Source organism: Dama dama, chromosome 21 (genome assembly GCF_033118175.1).
Source record: "Dama dama isolate Ldn47 chromosome 21, ASM3311817v1, whole genome shotgun sequence".
Classification (NCBI taxonomy): Eukaryota; Metazoa; Chordata; class Mammalia; order Artiodactyla; family Cervidae; genus Dama; species Dama dama.
Genome location: NC_083701.1, coordinates 25,031,327 through 25,043,059, shown reverse-complemented (window position 1 = coordinate 25,043,059; position 11,733 = coordinate 25,031,327). Strand labels below are relative to the sequence as shown.

The following is an 11,733-nucleotide window of genomic DNA, read 5'->3' as shown; positions in this document are numbered from 1 at the left end:
GATTACACAGTGGCATAAATTCCAAGAGGGAGGGTCAACAGGACCCTCTTCAAGTTGCCAAAATTGCCAGATATTCCTCTAAAAAGTACCCACCATATTTTACCTTTAAATATTAATGCCATCTGAAATAACAATTTAAAAACTACTGTATTCGTTAGTAATCAGTACAGTCCTACGATCAGGAATCATTTTTTATACCTGGGGCACCAAATAAATTATCTTTTTTCCAAATAAGAACCAAACTACGCACAAGTAAGGTGGTAACAGCAATCATTTTTAGTCCAGCACAGGGGTTAAGAGTCGTACGTATGTGGATTAAAATCCATGTTCTGCAGTTGGGTACAGACTAGTTAACTTCTCTGTACCTCAGATGTTCATAAGTCAAGCAGGAATGCTATTAGAATGCTATTAGGATCTTCCTCTAGGGTTATTGGGTCTTTCCAGGTGGCTCAGTGATAAACAATCTGCCTACCAATGCAGGAGACATGGGTTCGATCCCTGGGTCAGGAAGATACCCTGGAGGAGGAAATGGCTTCCTACTCCAGTATTCTTGCCTGGAAAAATCCCATGGACAGAGGAGCGTGGGCTCCTGACCATGGAGTCACAAAGAGTCAGACACAACTGCGTGACTGAGCACACACGCACACTAGGGTTATTGGGCTGGGCATTTGTCTTTTGGGGTATGTCTAACATCTATGTTATTTCCATTTGAAGGTTCTGTATTTATCATGGAGAATTATTACTACTACAGTCTCAAAGAACTTTTTTTTGCCCCATTTAAAAGCTGTTGTAACTTATTCAGATTTCCATCTTCCTTTTTACGTGTCTGTCTTCTATGGGGCAAGGATCTGTTTTATGTCCACAACACTTGGGGAAAGCCCTGGTTTACAATTATTGGTGATTCCTATATTTTTGTTAAACAAGTGAATAAATGAATAAATGAAATGAGGCAGAAAGCATAGATTTACTTCAGTGTTGTCTGTGTCAGCATCAGGAGCAAACTTTGAGTTGAAAACCAACCTAAAACGTTTGACCACCCTTTTCAGTGAAGCACAGATATACATAGAACAGCATTTTGTACCGTATTATAACTGAAACTGTTAAACCATGGCACATTCTCTTGTCTTTTCCCACTCCCACCAGAGCATGAAGGCAGAACATCTTGGCAGTTTCCCACAGCAGCACTGAGACCAGACTGAAACACGCGGTCCGTTTTTGTTTAAGTCCTGAGGAAATTACAGCTCAGAGCAAAGCTCCCAATGACCTTTTGGATGCGGTCACTCTGCTGTGTGAACCTCTGGGCACGAGACCTTGGGTATTTGGGGTCTCCAGCTGGACTGCCTTATCGCTGCACTTTCTTGCTTAGAACACAGCCCCTCTGTGAGGAAGAAGCCTTCGTTTCTACACCAGACAAGAATGTCCTCAGTGACGTGCAGATGCCCCAGAGTCCAAGCCTGAGATTCCCAGAGACGCACAGGTGACTTAGCCAGCTCAGATCAACCTCCAGGGCTTCACTTCCTGGTCAGGATATTCTAACTCCAAAGATGGCTCACACTCGGAACTTCATTTCTCTTCATTGGACACCCAGGATGACCACACGGTGGGATCTTATTCTGTGGATTCGAAAGGATAATTTTCTCATTATCATAAGAGCCAGCAGTTACTTAGGAGTGCTGAGACTTTATAGACAGTAATTACATTTACTCATCACAGTAATTTTGTGAAGTCAGTGGTATTCTGCCATATACTCAGATGAGGAAATGGGTATACTTATTTCACTTGCACCAAATTATATACATAATGAGTAGCATAAACCTGTATCTGATGCTAAAGTCTAACTTATTGCCCAACATTAGTGCCAGGGCTATACCCATGAATTAGCCAGGCCTATAAGATGATCAGAAAGGTCTCATTTCATTCCCCTGAGGTATTAGGGAAAACCCCTAGAATTGGAGGTGGACACACCTGGTTCGAGTCTAACTGTAACTTACCAAGAGTGTGGTTATGCTAAACAAGATATACAAATTCTGAGCTAAGGTTCCTACTGCATTAGCTTATTGTGTGGATTAAAAGAGATGGTACAAGCAAAGTGCCTATAGTGCTGGGTCCACTGTAGGTGTTTAATAAATGCTAACTACAACTACCGCACAGTTGCAACTACTCACAGGCTAGTAAACTAATGCTCAAAATTCTTCAAGCCAGGCTTCAACAGTATGTGAACCGTGAACTTCCACATGTTCAAGCTGGTTTTAGAAAAGGCAGAGGAACCAGAGATCAATTTGCCAACATCCACTGGATCATCGAAAAAGCAAGAGAGTTCCAGAAAAACATCTTATTTCTGCTTTATTGACTATGCCACAGCCTTTGACTGTGTGGATCACAATAAACTGTGGAAAATTCTGAAAGAGATGGGAATACCAGACCACCTGACCTGCCTCTTGAGAAACCTATATGCAGGTCAGGAAGCAGTAGTTAGAACTGGACATGGAACAACAGGCTGGTTCCAAATAGGAAAAGGAGTACATCAAGGCTGTATATTGTCACCCTGCTTATTTAACTTCTATGCAGAGTACATCATGAGAAACGCTGGGCTGGAAGAAGCACAAGCTGGAATCAAGATTGCCGGGAGAAATATCAACAACCTCAGATATGCAGGTGACACCACCCTTGTGGTAGAAAGTGAAGAGGAACTAAAAAGCCTCTTGATGAAAGTGAAAGAGGAGAGTGAAAAAGTTGGCTTACTAATTACTATTCAGAAAACTGAGATCATAGCATCTGGTCCCATCACTTCATGGGAAATAGATGGGGAAACAGTGGAAACAGTGTCAGACTTTATTTTTTGGGGCTCCAAAATCACTGCAGATGGTGATTGCAGCCATGAAATTAAAAGACGCTTACTCCTTGGAAAGAAAGTTATGACCGATAAAAAGCAGGGACATTATATTGCCAACAAAGATCTGTCTAGTCAAGGCTATGGTTTTTCCAGTAGTCATGTATGGATGTGAGAGTTGGACTCTGAAGAAAGCTGAGTGCCAAAAAGTTGATGCTTTTGAACTATTATGTTGGAGAAGACTCTTGAGAGTCCCTTGGACTGCAAGGAGATCCAACCAGTCCATCCTAAAGGAAATCAGTCCTGGGTGTTCATTGGAAGGACGGATGCTGAAGCTGAAACTCCAATACTTTGGCCACCTTATACGTAGAGTTGACTCATTGGAAAAGACCCTGATGCTGGGAGGGATTGGGGGCAGGAGGAGAAGGGGACAACAGAGGATGAGATGGCTGGATGGCATCACTGACTCGATGGACATGAGTTTGGGTAAATTCCCGGAATTGGTGATGGACAGGGAGGCCTGGCGTGCTGCAATTCATGGGGTCGCAAAGAGTCGGACATGACTGAGTGACTGAACTGAACTGAACTGATTGAGTTATAACAGAATTACTTCCTGATTTCTGTTCTCACTGGCCCCATCTGCATTTCCACACATTTGGAAAAATTCACATTTAATATACTTACTGAGAAATGTGTAATGTAATTTTAAATCCATAAAAATATGATATTTTAAATTATGCCACAATCATATTCTTATAGGTCAGGTGACCTTATAAATTATTGTGTAAACTGAGGCACCTAAGAGCAAAAGAAAGCATTATTACACTGATATTAAAAAAAAATTTCAGTTACAGGCTATAAATACTTTCCTGTTTTTGGAATAGGCAACAATAAAAAGAAAAAAATTGATGACATGTGGGTAGTGATTTTAGGTAACTATACCCTTATGCTAGCAATAATATATCTATATATGGATGAAACAATGTTTGTTTGAGAGATTATCAGTAAGTCTTAGATAAATATCTACACTTCTTCCACATACTCATAGCTACCTTACATTTCTATTTATAAGAACACATGGTGTTTTCTTCTTTGTTCTTTTGAATATTCTTTATAGGCTTAATGACATTTTTGCTGTCATAACCTATAATGGAAAAGAATCTAAAAAAGAATATATACATATATATATACACATAATTGAATCAGTTTGCTATATACCTGAAATTAACACAACTATATGTAAATCAACTACATGTCAATAAAATTTTTTTTTAATTTAGTGACATTTTGGGATGAACTAGATACGGTAGTTCCTTCACTCTTCACCTAACACTTACCCTTAGATAAAAGTGCCCAGACACAGATAGCAGGGGCTTATTGTTTCAGTTGAGGAGTGGCTTTAAAACAATCTTCATTGCTACTAAGAAGAAAATATTCAGATAAACTAGTTCAAAGTTGTACTTTCATAAATATTGTTTAACATTTAATGGGTTTAAAGCTTACTGTCTATTCTACAAAGTATCCTACTTACCAGGATTTTCCAGCCAGTTAATTTTCGTAAACATTTTTTATTTTATATTTGAGTATAGTTGATTAATGATAGTGTGATGATTTCAGGTGGACAGCAAAGTGATTCCGTTAGTATCTATTCTTTTTCAGATTCTTTTCCCATTTCCGTCTGCTACACAGCGTTGAGCAGAGTTCCCTGTGCCATACGGTAGGGCCTCATTGATTATTTTTAAATATAGGCGTGTGCACATGTCACCCCAAACTCCCTAACTATCCCTTCCCCGTAGTCACCCTAAGCTCATTCTCTAAATCTGTGAATCTATTTTGTAAGTAAGTTCATTTGTATCTTTTCTTTTTAGATTCTGCTATTAAGCGATATTGTACAATATCTCACTTTCTCTGTCTGACTTATTCTAGTCGGTATGACGATCTCTGGGTCTGTCCATGTTACTGCATATGCATTATTTCACTCTTTTTAATCAGGCCAGTTCATCTTGAAGGGCACACTAAGTTGTGTCACCCAAAACTACATATTTTACTGAGCCTTTTACTGAGATTATTTCTTTATGAAAGTTTAGATTCTTGCTTAAAATTTCTTTGAGAATTCTTCAAGTACTGCAGTCACATTCTCTGAGATTTTTTGATTGTGTTATAGCAGAAACAAAGTAATTTAAGTATTTTTCTCAATACAAAATTGATAGATACTCACTGTAGAAAGTATTGATGTATAGAAAGAGAAATTTCCTAATATTTATAATCCCACCAAGGATAACTGCTTTTTTTGGAATATTAATTGCTGAACACTGTTGTGTTAGTTTCTGCTATACAACAGAGTGAATCAGCTACACACACACACACACACACACACACACACACACACACACACACACACACACACACACACACACACACACACCCTCCCTCTTGGACCTCCCTCCACTCCACCCCCATCCCACCCTTTAGGTATCTCACTGTTGGAGAAGAAAATGGCAACCCACTCCAGTGTTCTTGCCTGGAGAATCCCAGGGACGGAGGAGCCTGGTGGGCTGCCATCTATGGGGTCGCACAGAGTCAGACACGACTGAAGCGACTTAGCAGCAGCAGCAGCAGTATCTCACTGTATGTTTGACTTGAATTTTCCTGATGGCTAAGGATGTCAGGCATCCTTATTTGGATTGTGCTTATTGGCCACTTATATATCTTCTGTGGGTTATTTACCTTTTCATTATCAAGTTATAAGGGTTCTTTATATATTCTAGACACTAGGCCTTTACTAGGTACATAATTTACAAATATTGTCTCTCATCTGTGGGTTGTCATTTTACTTACGTGATGGTGTCCTTGAAGCACATGATTTTAATCTTGATGAAGTCCAGTTCACCTAATTTTTCTTTTGTTATTTATGCTTTTGTTGTGATATCTAAGAATCCTTTGCCAAATTCGAAATCATAAGTGTACCATTGTGTTTTATTATAAGCGTTTTATAGTTTTAGCTCTTACATTTAGGACTTTGATCTGTTTTGAGTTTATTTTGATATGGTGTAAAGTAAAAATCTAACTTTATTCTTTTACATATTGTATTACCCAACACTATTGTTTAAGAGTAATCTTTTCTCATTGAATAGTCTTGGCACCCTTATAGAAAATCAGCTGACTATAGATGTATAGGTTTATTTTGGACCCTTAATTCTTTTCTACTGATCAATATATCTGACCTTCCTCATGTCATCACCTCACTGTCTTGATTACCATTGCTTTATATTAATTTTGAAATTGGGAAGTATGTGTTTTCCTTCTTTCTTCTTTTTCATAATTGTTTTTGGCTATTCTAGGCCCTTTGCAATTTCATATGCATGTTAAAATTAGTTTGTAAGTTTCTAAAATGTCAGCTGGAATTCTGATAGAGATTGCACTGAATCTGTAGATCAGTTTAAAGAATATTCTCATCTTAACAGTAAATCTTCCAGTCCATAAACATGGATGTTTTTCCAATTGTTTACTCTTTTAGTATTTTCTTTCAGTAATTTTCCTTCTGTATTGTTTTATTATAGTTTTCAGAGTATATGTTTTCTAGTTTTTTTATAAATTTATTCCTAAGTATATTCATTTTTTATATTTTAAATGAGATTTTTTCTGAACTTCATTATTCATTGCAAGTGCCATAGAAATACAACTAATTTTGACATATTGATCTCATAACCTGCACCCTTGCTGAATTTGTTCTGTAAGTTGAATCTTAACAAATTATTAAGGTTATTAAGAAAAATTAAAGTATAATAAAGCATATTTTTAAGCTTTTCATACATTTGCTGAATTTCCCTAGAGAAGTAGTATACTAGTTTGTACTCTTACCAGAAATCCAGCCCATCAAAATTAAGTTTTAACTTGTCTTCTTCTTTACAAATTAAAAAGGTAAAATAGTTTCTAATTTTGTTTAAACTTGCAGTTTTTAGATTACATCTGTACTCATTGGCTCAACGGTGAAGAATCCTCCTGCCAATGCAAGAGACAAAGGTTTGATCTCTGGGTCAGGAGGATTCCCTGGAGGAGGAAATGGCAGCCCACTCCAGTATTCTTGCCTGGAAAATCCCATGGACAGAGGAGCCTGGTGGGCTACAGTCCATGGTGTTGCAAAAGAGTTGGACTTGACTTAGTGACTCAACGACATCAATACTCATTTAAGGGATGCCTTCCAGAAAATAGGAGCCCAAATGAAATCAGGAAAACACAGTCATCATAGCATGGTCCCCCTGACAGCACAGTTCCAGCATTGTCAGTTGTTCTTTTTGGTGTTTAAAATCCCATGCTATCAAGACAAGCTTCCTACTATAACTCTTCTATCTTTTATATAATTTTTGGACAGTAATACAGACTGTAGTGATATTTATGAGGCTTCTCACAGTGTCAGTAGATTTCTACCAATCCCTAACTGCACACCAATCTAGTCTTTCTGTATTATCCATTGCTGCTTGACAAATTAACCTCAAAGTTTAGTGACTTCAAACAGCATTAATCATCTCATGGCTTCTGAGGGTCAGGAATGTGGGAGCCATTGGTTGGCTCTGTCTCAGGTTTTCTCGTGAAGTCGCAGTCAAGCTGGCTGCTTGGGATGCAGTGATCTGAAGTCCATTTCCGAGGAGGCTCACTCAGGTAGTTAAAGCTGGGATGCACAGTTGCTGCTGGGTTGGAAGTCCTGTTTCCTCCCCACACGGCCTCTCATTGGGTTGTCTAGTTGTCTTTTAAGACCTGGCAGCTGGATTCCTCCAGATGATGAGTGATGAGGGGTTGGAGTGGGGGCAGAGAACTTGAGATGGCAGCTGCAGTCCTTTATAACCTGACCTCATCACTTGTGCTCTGTGTTACTGGTCACAACATCTGAGAGAACTAAACAAGGCTGTGAGCACTAGGAGAGGGGCGTTACCGGGACTATTGTAACAGGAAGAATCATGCTGCTTATGGATTGTGACTTATTGTTGTTCATTGTGCAGTCGTGTTGGTCTCTTTGAGACCCCATGAACTGCGGCATGCCAGGCTTCCCCATCCTTGAATATCTCCCAGGGTTTGCTCAAACTCATGTCCATTGAGTTGGTGATGCCATCCAATCATCTCATCCTCTGTCACTCCATTCTTCTCCTGTGATTTATAATCAGAACTTTCATTTAGTCTTCATCCCTATTTCTGGCCCAGAGCTCCTAAAACCCTTGGAATTTCCTAAGAAGTGCCATAAAGGTATCTTTTGTTCTGTTCATGCAATAACTTTTGGAAAGCCCCAGGTAACCTACGCATGAGGGCTAGTGACCAGAGGAAGCAATTATGTTATTAAAGAATTGGAATTTATAGTCACCAACCCCCAAACCCTCCAGGGAACAGTTGGGCAGAAGATTGAACTGTTATCAGTGGCCAGTGGTTTAATCAATCACACCTGTGTCATGAAGCCTCCATAGAAACCCCAAAGGACAGGGTTGGGAGAGCTTCCAGGTGGTGAACACATGGGTTTGTGGGGAGGGTGGACTGCTCCACATTCCTTTCTCCATATCTTGGGCTATTTGTCTCTTCCATTTGGCTGTTCATGAGTTAAACCCTTTTATAATAAATTGGTGACCTAGTAAGTAAAGAGGGATTTGTTGGAACCCTCAGTGGCTTCCCTGGTAGCTAAACAGTAAACAATCTGCCTCCAAGGCAGGAGACCCATGTTTGATCACTGGGTCGGGAAGATCCCCTGGAGGAGGAAATGGCTACCCACTCCAGATTCCTGCCTGGAGAATTCCATGGACAAAGGTGCCTGGCAGGCTATAGTCCATGGGGTCACAAAGAGTCCGACACGACTGAGCAACTAACACACTGTCAATCTATAACTAGTTGGTCAGAAGCACAGGTGACAACCTGGATTTGCAAATGGCCTCCGAAGTTGGGTCAGTGGTGGGATGGGGGAGGGGAGAATCTTGTAGGACTGAGCCCTTACCCTGGGGGATCTGAGGCTGTCTCTAGGTCAACAGTGTCAGAATTGAGTTGACTTGCAGGACATCCAGCTGGTGTCTGAGAATTGCTTGGTCATGCAGAAAGAAACCATGCCTTGTGACTGGGGTCAGAATCTTGTTCCTCACCAAAAATTTGTTGTTGTTCAGTCGCTCAGTAGTGTCGGACTCTTTGTGACCGCATGGACTGCAGCATGCTGGGCTTCCCTGTCCTTCACTATCTCCTGGAGTTTGCTCAAACTCATGTTCATTAAGTCAGTGATGCCATCCAACCATCTCGTCCTCTGTTGTCCCCCTTTCCTCCTGCCTTCAATCTTTCCCAGCATCAGAGTCTTCTCTAATGAGTCAGCTCTTTGCATCAGGTGGTCAAAGTATTGGAGCTTCAGCATCAGTCCTTCCAATGAATATTCAGGACTGATTTCCTTTAGGATGGACTGATTGGATCTCCTTGCAGTCTGAGGGACTCTCAAGAGTCTTCTCCAACACCACAGTTCAAAAGCATCAATTCTTTGGTGTTCAGCCTTCTTTATGGTCCAAAAACTGCTGCTGCTGCTGCTAAGTTGCTTCAGTCGTGTCCGACTCTGTGCGACCCCATAGATGGCAGCCCACCAGGCTCCCCAGTCCCTGGAATTCTCCAGGCAAGAACACTGGAGTGGTTTGCCATTTCCTTCTCCAGGTCCAAAAACTAGCAAGTCCTAATTCCTGGAACCTGTGAACATTACCTTATATGACAGAGTCTTTGCAGATGTGATTAAGTAAAGAATCCTAAGGAATTTCTCTGGTGGTGCAGTGGTTAAGAGTCTGCCTTGGAAAGCAGGAGACACAGGTTCGATCCCTGGTCATGGAACTAGGATCCCATGTGCTGCAGGGCAACCAAGCCCACACACTGCAACTGCTGAGCCTGCAGACCACAGTGAAGACCCCAAATGCTGAAACTAAGACCTGATACCGCCAAATTAAATAAATGTTTTTTTAAAATCCTGAGATGGGAAAATTATTCTGCATATTCCAGGTGAATGACAAATAAATGCCATCACAAATGTCCTTGTGAGAGAGTGGTAGATGGCATTTTCACAGACACACAGAGGAGAAGGTCATATACATATGGAGCAGAGACAGAGTTGAAGATGTGGCCCCAAGTCAAAGTAAGCTAGGAGCCACTAGAAGCTGGAAGAGGCAAGGAGTGTGTTCTACCCAAGAGCCTTCAAAGGACACGTGGCCCCACCAACACCTTGATTTTGACCCAGTGATACATTTCAGACATCTGGCCTCCAGAGCTATGAACAAATACATTTCTGTTTTAAGTCACCAAGTCTTCAGGAATTTTTTTTAAATAACAGCCACAGAAATCTAGTATAGCCATCTCAGAAGTTGGCTACCACACATTCTATATCCTCAAACATTTTCTAAAAGACACTTTAAGCAACTGTTGTGAAATTTCCCTTTAAGCATTTATCTTAGATTGTGTGATTCAACACTACAACTTGTGTGCATTTTTCAGCCATTATAAGTAAAAATTATTTTCACACACAAAATAAATATCTTAAAGGCCAAGCAATAAATATCACATTCCACAGAACATATTTAATTTGGCAGAGCACTTGCTCGTTTAGAGTACAGCATGGTGCGCCAAAGCTCAGGGCGCAGAGCAGGATTCATTCGGCTTCTAGCTGGTTTCAGCATTTGAGTTTTGAGGTGACATAGTTGAGTATATAACCACATAATCTGAAGCTGACTGGCATTGAGTACTTATGGAAAAAACTGAGCACTTTTCTATTCCTCTAAATGAAGTAAAATGATAGAAATACATTAGGATAATATTTTATAACAGCAATGAGTATGAGAAGTATCAACAGCATATGAGAGATATCAACAGACTGGTGGACCATGTAAAGGAAGGGAGCATGTTGTCAGGTGACAAGCAGAGGAGCAGCCGTCAGGACTGTGCTCCGAGGATGCTGCAGGAAAGCTGGAAGCCACCTGCCTCCTGGAGCTTGGATGAGTCTCTCGGCTCAGAGTCAGAAGGCCTGATGTGGGACAGGAGTGAGAACCAGGGAATTGATGAAAGGTCTGGTACACAAAGGATGGGCTTCCCAGGTGGCTCAGTGGTAAAGCGTCCACCTGCAATGCAGGAGACCCGGGTTTGATCCCTGGGTTGGGAAGATCCCCTGGAGAAGGAAATGACTACCCACTCCTGTATTCTTGCCTGGAGAAGTCCATGGACAGAGGAGCCTGGCAGGCTACAGTCTATGGGGTTGCAAAGTGTAGGACACAATTGAGTGACTAAACAACACCACCACAGAGGATGTACCCTCTAGTTCCCCAGCCTACCTAACCACTCAAAGTATTTAGGAAATTTAGCATTTAATACTGAGGGGAAATCCAGAAGACTGTTTGCTAAAAATATGAATGTTTTCTGGAGAGTTTTAAAGTTTCTAGTGTGGGTTTTGGCTGCCTAGCGTAAATAACTAATCTCGTTTTGGCATTTGGGAGTCCTTAAGCCTTCTCTTAAATAAGAATGTCAATCACGAATCACTAGAATAGGAGAAAACCCAGCAGCATAAAAATCAAATATAAAGACAGAAAACTTATAGAAAGATTTGTAAATGCATTTTTAGTATACTCAGGAAGAACTGAGATATTATAACCACACAAAAACAGAACAGTATGCCATCAAAGAGAATAATCAGGAAACATGTAAGAGCTCTTGGGAAAAAACTTCAATGTTAATAGTAAAAGCAGTTTGTAAAGCATAATAAATGGATTCGGATATGCCTGTAAAAATAGAAAAGAGAGAAAAGAGGCACAAAGGATCAATTGACTATGGAAGGTTGGTAAATAAAGTTGAGAAAATATCCCAGGAAGCAGAACAAAGAAGACTAGGAAACAGGAGAGAAAATATAAGAAAATTAAAGAATC

The 11,733-nt window shown here is 40.4% G+C and overlaps 1 long non-coding RNA gene across 1 annotated transcript in view; it reads right to left on the bottom strand.

The window, feature by feature from the left end:
• Nucleotides 1-809: 809 nt before the first annotated feature.
• The window catches only part of LOC133042606 (uncharacterized), a 32,467-nt gene continuing 21,543 nt past the window's right edge, over nt 810-11,733 (bottom strand). The window contains exon 3 of the long non-coding RNA XR_009689534.1: nt 810-1,613. This is a non-coding gene — a long non-coding RNA (uncharacterized LOC133042606). The remainder of the gene's footprint in view (nt 1,614-11,733) is intronic.